Raw genomic sequence first — 6,317 nt, 5'->3', positions numbered from 1 at the left:
AAAATACTGTTAATCTTACTTTTAATGAAAGAACTATAAATTCAAATAGGCTTCCCGGATGGCACTACTCGTAAAGAACCCACCTGGCAATGCACGAGACTTAAGAGACAGTGGGTTCCATCTCTGGGTGGGGAAATCGCCTGGAGTAGAGATGGGAACCCACTCCAGTATTCTTGCCCAGAGAATCCCATGGACAGAGGAGCCTGGAAGACTACAGTCCATAGGATCACAAAGTGTTGGACTTAGCTAACACACGTGCATAAATTCAAATAAAATTATATTTTTATTCCATTTTTAATCTAAAAATAATGGCATTTTTTTTTAACTGCTAATACTCAGAAGCTGTTAATGAATACTCTTAGACAATGACCTTCATCCTCTGCTGGTGGGAGCAAATTGGTCAAATCTTTCTAGAAAGTAATTTTCCATGAAGAATCTTAAACATTTACAAACCTAATGTGCAAAATATATGTCTCAACGGTTAGAAAATGTAAAAATGAAATGTAATGAAAATGAAATGAAATGAATATGTAAAAATGAAAAAAAAAAGTCATTTATGAAAAATGTCCATGTCTTTTAATCTGATAATCAGACTTCTGTGAAAATGATCAGCATGTAGTCAAAGACTTATGAGCAAGGATATTCTTGCCCTATTATGATTATTTATTACAATATTTTAAAGAGCAGCTATAAGATAGTTGTTAAACAAAGCATGGTACATTCATGTGATGGAATATTTAACAGCTATTTAAAGTAGCACTTTCATTCCACTATAAGGTATCTAAAGTAGTCAAATTCAAAGAAAGAGAAAGGAAAATGGTTGTTGCCAGGGGCTGATGGAAGAGGGAGATGAGAAGTTGTTGAATGGTACAGAGTTTCAAGTTTTCCAAAATGAAAAAGGTCTAGTTTGTGCACAAAAAATGTGAATACACTTAACACTACTGAAATGTACACTTAAAAATGGTTAAGATGGTCAGTTTTGTGTGTTTCAAATCACAGTAAAATTTTTGATGTTTTAAAATATTATTTAGTAATGCTTATACAAGTTTACAGAGAAGGCAATGGAACCCCACTCCAGTACTCTTGCCTGGAAAATCCCATGGGCGGGAGGAGCCTGGTAGGCTGTAGTCCATGGGGTCGCTAAGAGTCGGACACAACTGAGCGACTTCACTTTCACTTTCACTTTCATGCATTGGAGAAGGAAATGGCAACCCACTCCAGTGTTCTTGCCTGGAGAATCCCAGGGACGGGGCAGCCTGGTGGGCTGCCATCTGTGAGGTCACATAGAGTCGGACACAACTGAATCGATTTAGCAGCAGCAGCATACAAGTTTAAGGATGCAACAGGAAACAAATTATATAGTTTTATTCCAAGTCATAATAAATAAATGAACCTGTACCTCATACATCAGGATTATTGGTGGTCACAGCAAGAGAGTAACACATTTTTTTTCACTCTTCTTTTTTACCCCCAAATGATCATAATGTTTTAATAATCAAGAGAAAAGTCATAAGGAAACAAACTAAACACTTTCACCAAGTGTTTTCAAACAACCTCACTTTTATTCCTTTAGGTTCTCCTTTCAGGATATGATTCCTGGCTTCCGTTTAAAAACCTGCCCTATATTTCTGAAATCTCACCCAACCAGTCTTTACATTTTCTGCTAACATCATTCACTTTCAAGTCCTGAAAAATTTCTTTCTCCAAGAACTAAATGAAAAATACGGAAAATTTTCTCAAACTGTAATCTTACATGACTTAGCAAGATTCCCTTATTAGCACTCTCATTTAACAATGTTACACTTATCTGAGTACTATTATTATGCCGCATGTCTCCAGGAACCTAGATAGCAAACGTGAACTTGAATGGTCTAAAACAGGGGGATTTCAAACAGGAGTTCACAGACAGAAATTTGGGGGTCCGTGATTTGGGATGAGGAAGAAACCAATCTATATCTTTATTTTCAGTAACCTCTGACTTAAATTGAGTATTTCCTTCTGTTATGAATGTAGGCAAAACCTGTTGACATTGTTATATTCCCAGCATCTAACACAGTGCCTGGCAGAGTTGCTCAGTAATTATTGTAGAAGAAAAGAAAGAAGAGATGGAGAGAGGGTGTTTGGAGTATGTCTAGATAGAAGATACCAGGACTCTTTTCTACTCAGTCGTCCTCTGCCTTCATCAGTAATACCTCCGTAAAATTATCTTACCTCCTAGTTATGTAGCACTTCAGTGTTTTGAGTTGTGCTTTGTTTCATATGCTCTCCTTAATCATCTTGTGAGTTAGTAAGAGTGTTAGTCACTCAGTCGTGTCCAACTCTTTGCGACTCCCTGAACTGTAGCCCACCAGGCTCCTCTGTCCATGGCAACATTATGGAGTGGGTAGCCATTCCCTTCTCCAGGGGATCTTCCCGGCCGAGGGTTTGAACCCAGGTCTCCTTCATTGCAGACAAATTCTTTACTGTCTGAGTCACTAGTATAGGAAGGACTGGTATTATTCTCTTCACAATTCCTGTAAGAAACAAGCTTAGTGAAAATAAATATTTTTCCTGTGATTCCACAGTAGATAAATGTCAAAGTCATGTCCAGATTCCCAACGCTTTCAATACCTCATTCATGGTCTTTCCTTTTTATCAAATCACTGGTATTGTTAATAAGATCACTGTTTTCAGTAGGTTCCTGTAGAATATTCCCAATTAGCAGGCACTCATACACTTGGGAGGATTTCCATTTAGCCTCAAGTTGTACCAAGTTGGCCTTCAGGACTGTTCCCTCGGCCAGGTGGAGTCAGCCCTTTTGTTGCGTAGAGAGCATTAATAAAATTCCTAAACAAAAAGGGAGATGAAGACTCCATTGTAACAGGAATGACAGAGGTTATTTTTCCAACTATGAATTTTGAGAACCTTGTTGTTCTTACTCAGTCACTAAGTCATGTCCAACTCTTTGTGACACCATGAACTGCAGCACGCCAGGCTCCTCTGTCCTCCAGTATCTGCCAGAATATGCTCAAATTCATATCCATTGAGTCAGTGATGCTATCTAACCATCTCATCCTCTGTTGCCCCCTTCTTTTGCCTTCAATATTTTCCAGCATCAAGGTCTTTTCCAATGAGCTGGCTTCTCACATTGGGTGGCCAAAGTATTGGAACATCGAAACAAAAACAAAGTATTGGAGCTTCAGCGTCAGCATCAGTCCTTCCATTAAATATTCAGGGTTGATTTCCTTTAGGATTGACTGGTTTAATCTCCTTGCAGTCCAAGGGACTCTCGAGAATCTTCTCCAGAACAATTCAAAAGCATCAATTCTTTGATGCTCAGCATTCTTTATGGTCCAGCTCTCACACGCATACATGACTACTGGAAAAACCATAGTTTTGACTATACGGACCTTTGTTGGCAAAGTGACGTCTCTGCTTTTTAATATGCTGTCTAGGTTTGTCATAGCTTTTCTTTGAAGGAGCAAGCATCTTTAAATTTTATGGCTGTAGTCACTGTCCCCAGTGATTTTGGAGCCCAGGAAAGTAAAATCTGTCTCTATTTCTGCTTTTCCCCCTTATATTTGCCATGAAGTGATAGGACCTGATCTATGATCTTAGTTTTTTAAATGTTGAGTTTCAAGCCAGCTTTTTCACTCTCCTCTTTTACCTTCATCGAGAAGCTCTTTAGTTCCTTTTCACTTTCTGCCATTACAGTGGTATCATCTGCATATCTGAGGTTATTGATACTTCTCCAGGCAATCTTGATTCCAGCTTGTGATTCATCCAGCATGACATTTTGCATGATGTACTCTGCAAAACCTTCTTGAATTAACATCAAAAAAGATATCCTTTTCATCTTAGGGGATTGGAATGCATAAGTAAGAAGTCAAGACTTACCTGGAGTAACAGACAAGTTCGGCTTTGGAGTACAAAATGAAGCAGGGCAAAGGCTAACAGAATTTTGTCAAGAGAACACACTGGTCATAGTATTAACTATTAAATATGGTCATATTTAACTGCTTATAAGTTAAATAAGCAGGATGACAGTATACAGCCATGACATACTTCTTTCCCAATGTTGAACCAGTCTGTTGAACCACTCTATTGTTCTGGTTCTAACTGTTGCTTCTTGACCCACATACAGATTTCTCAGGAGACAGGTAAGGTGGTCTGGCATTCCCATCTCTTGAAGAATTCTCCACAGTTTGTTGTGATCCATATAGTCAAAGGCTTTAAATTAGTCAATGAAGTGGAAGTAGGTGTTTTTCTGGAATTCCCTTGCTTTCTCTATGGTAAAATGGATGTTGGCAATTTGATCTCTGGTTCCTCTGCCCTTTGAAAATCCAGCTTGTACCTCTGGAATTTCTTGCTTCACATATTGCTAAAGCCTAGCTTGAAGGATTTTGAGCATAACCTTGTTAGCATGTGAAAAGAGTACAATTGTACATTAGTTTGAATATTCTTTGGCATTGCCCTTCTGTGGAATTGGAATGAAAGATGACCTTTTCCAGTCCTGTGGCCACTGCTGAGCTTTCCAAATTTGCTGATATATTGAGTGCAGCACTTTAACAGCATCATCTTTTAATATTTTAAATAGTTCAGCTGGAATTCTGTCACCTTCACTAACTTTGTTTGTAGCAATGCTTTCTAAGGCCCACTTGACTTCACACTCCAGAATGTCCGGCTCTAGGGGAGTGACCACACCATTGGTTATTTGGGTTATTAAGACCTTTCTTGTATAGTTCTTCTGTGTATTTTTGCTACCTCTTCTTAATCTCTTCTACTTCTGTTAGGTCTACTTGCTGTTTATGTCCTTTCTTGTGCCCATCCTTGCATGAATTGTTCCCTTGATATCACCAATTTTCTTGAAGAGAACTCTAGTCTTTCCCATTTTATTGTTTTCCCCTATTTCTTTGCATTGTTCATATAAGAACGCCTTCTTATCTCTCTTTGCTATTCTCTGGAACTCTGTATTCAGTTGGGTATATCTTCCCCTTTCTCCCTTGCCCTTCTTTTCTCTTCTTTCCTCAGCTCTTTGTAAAGCCTCCTCAGACAACCACTTCGCCTGTTTGCATTTCTTTTTCTTTGGGATGGTTTTAGTCAGTGCCTACTATACAATGTTAGGAACCACCATCCTTAGTTCTTCAGGCATTCTGTCTACCGGATCTAAACACTTGACTCTATTTGTCATTCACCATATAATCAAAAGGGGTTTGATTTAGGTCATACTTGAATGGTCTAGTGGTTTTCACTATTTTCTTCAATTTGAGACTGAATTTTGCTGATCTGAGCCACAGATCTTGCAACAGGTTTTGTTTTTGCTGACTGTATAGAGTGTCTCCATCTTTGGCTGCAAAGAATATAAACAATCTGATTTTGTTATTGACCATCTGGGTTATGTTCATATGTGGAGTCATCTCTTGAGTTGTTGGAAAAGAGCATTTGCTATGACCAGTGTGTTCTCTTGACAAAATTCTGTTAGCCTTTGCCCTGCTTCATTTTGTACTCCAAGGTCGAACTTGCCTGTTACTCCAGGTAAGTCTTGACTTCCTACTTATGCATTCCAATCCCCTAAGATGAAAACGATATCTTTTTTTATGTTAATTCTAGAAGGTTTTGTAGGTCTTCATAACTGGTCAGCTTCAGCTTCTTCCATGTCAGTGGTTGGGACATAGACTTGGGTTACTGTGATATTGAATGCTTTGCCTTGGAACTGAACTGAGATTATTCTGTCATTTTTGAGATTGCATCCAGGTACCAAGTACTGCCTCTTGGACTTTTTTGTTGACTATGAGGGCTACTCCATTTTTTCTAAAGGATTCTCACCCAAAGTAGTAGATATCATGGTCATCTGAATTAAATTCTCCCATTCTGTAGCCTGCCAGGGTCCTGTGTCCATGGAATTCTCTAGGACAGAATACTGGAGTGAGTGGGTAGCCATTCCTTTTTCCAGGCAATCTTCCTGACCCAGAGACTGAACCCCAGTCTCCCCCATTGCAGCCACCAGGGAAGCCCCTCATCACTTTCTTTCACTTTCATTCCTGTCCATTTTAGTTCACCGATTCCTAAGATGTTGACATTCACTCTTGCCGTCTCCTGTTTGACCACGTCCAATTTACCTTGATTCATGAATCTAACATTCTAGGTTCATATGCAATATTCTTTACAGCATCAGACTTTACTTTCACCACTAGACACATCCACAACTGAGTGTCATTTCTGCTTTGACCCAGCTATTTCATTCTTACTAGAGCTACTAGTAATTGCCATCTGCTCTTCACTAGTATTGGGAAGCTTCTTACCCATATTGGACAGCTTCTTACCTGGGAGGCTCATCT

General features: G+C 39.0%; 1 protein-coding gene across 1 annotated transcript in view; it reads left to right on the top strand.

The window, feature by feature from the left end:
• KDELC2 (KDEL (Lys-Asp-Glu-Leu) containing 2) overlaps positions 1-6,317 on the top strand; it is a 33,847-nt gene that overhangs the window by 1,088 nt on the left and 26,442 nt on the right. The gene's annotated exons all lie outside the window — the stretch shown is intronic.

This window comes from Bison bison, unplaced genomic scaffold (assembly GCF_000754665.1).
Source record: "Bison bison bison isolate TAMUID 2011002044 unplaced genomic scaffold, Bison_UMD1.0 scf7180017864485, whole genome shotgun sequence".
NCBI lineage: Eukaryota > Metazoa > Chordata > Mammalia > Artiodactyla > Bovidae > Bison > Bison bison.
The sequence above is the reverse complement of the archived record's forward strand: the minus strand, read 5'-3'. Positions and strand labels throughout refer to the sequence as shown.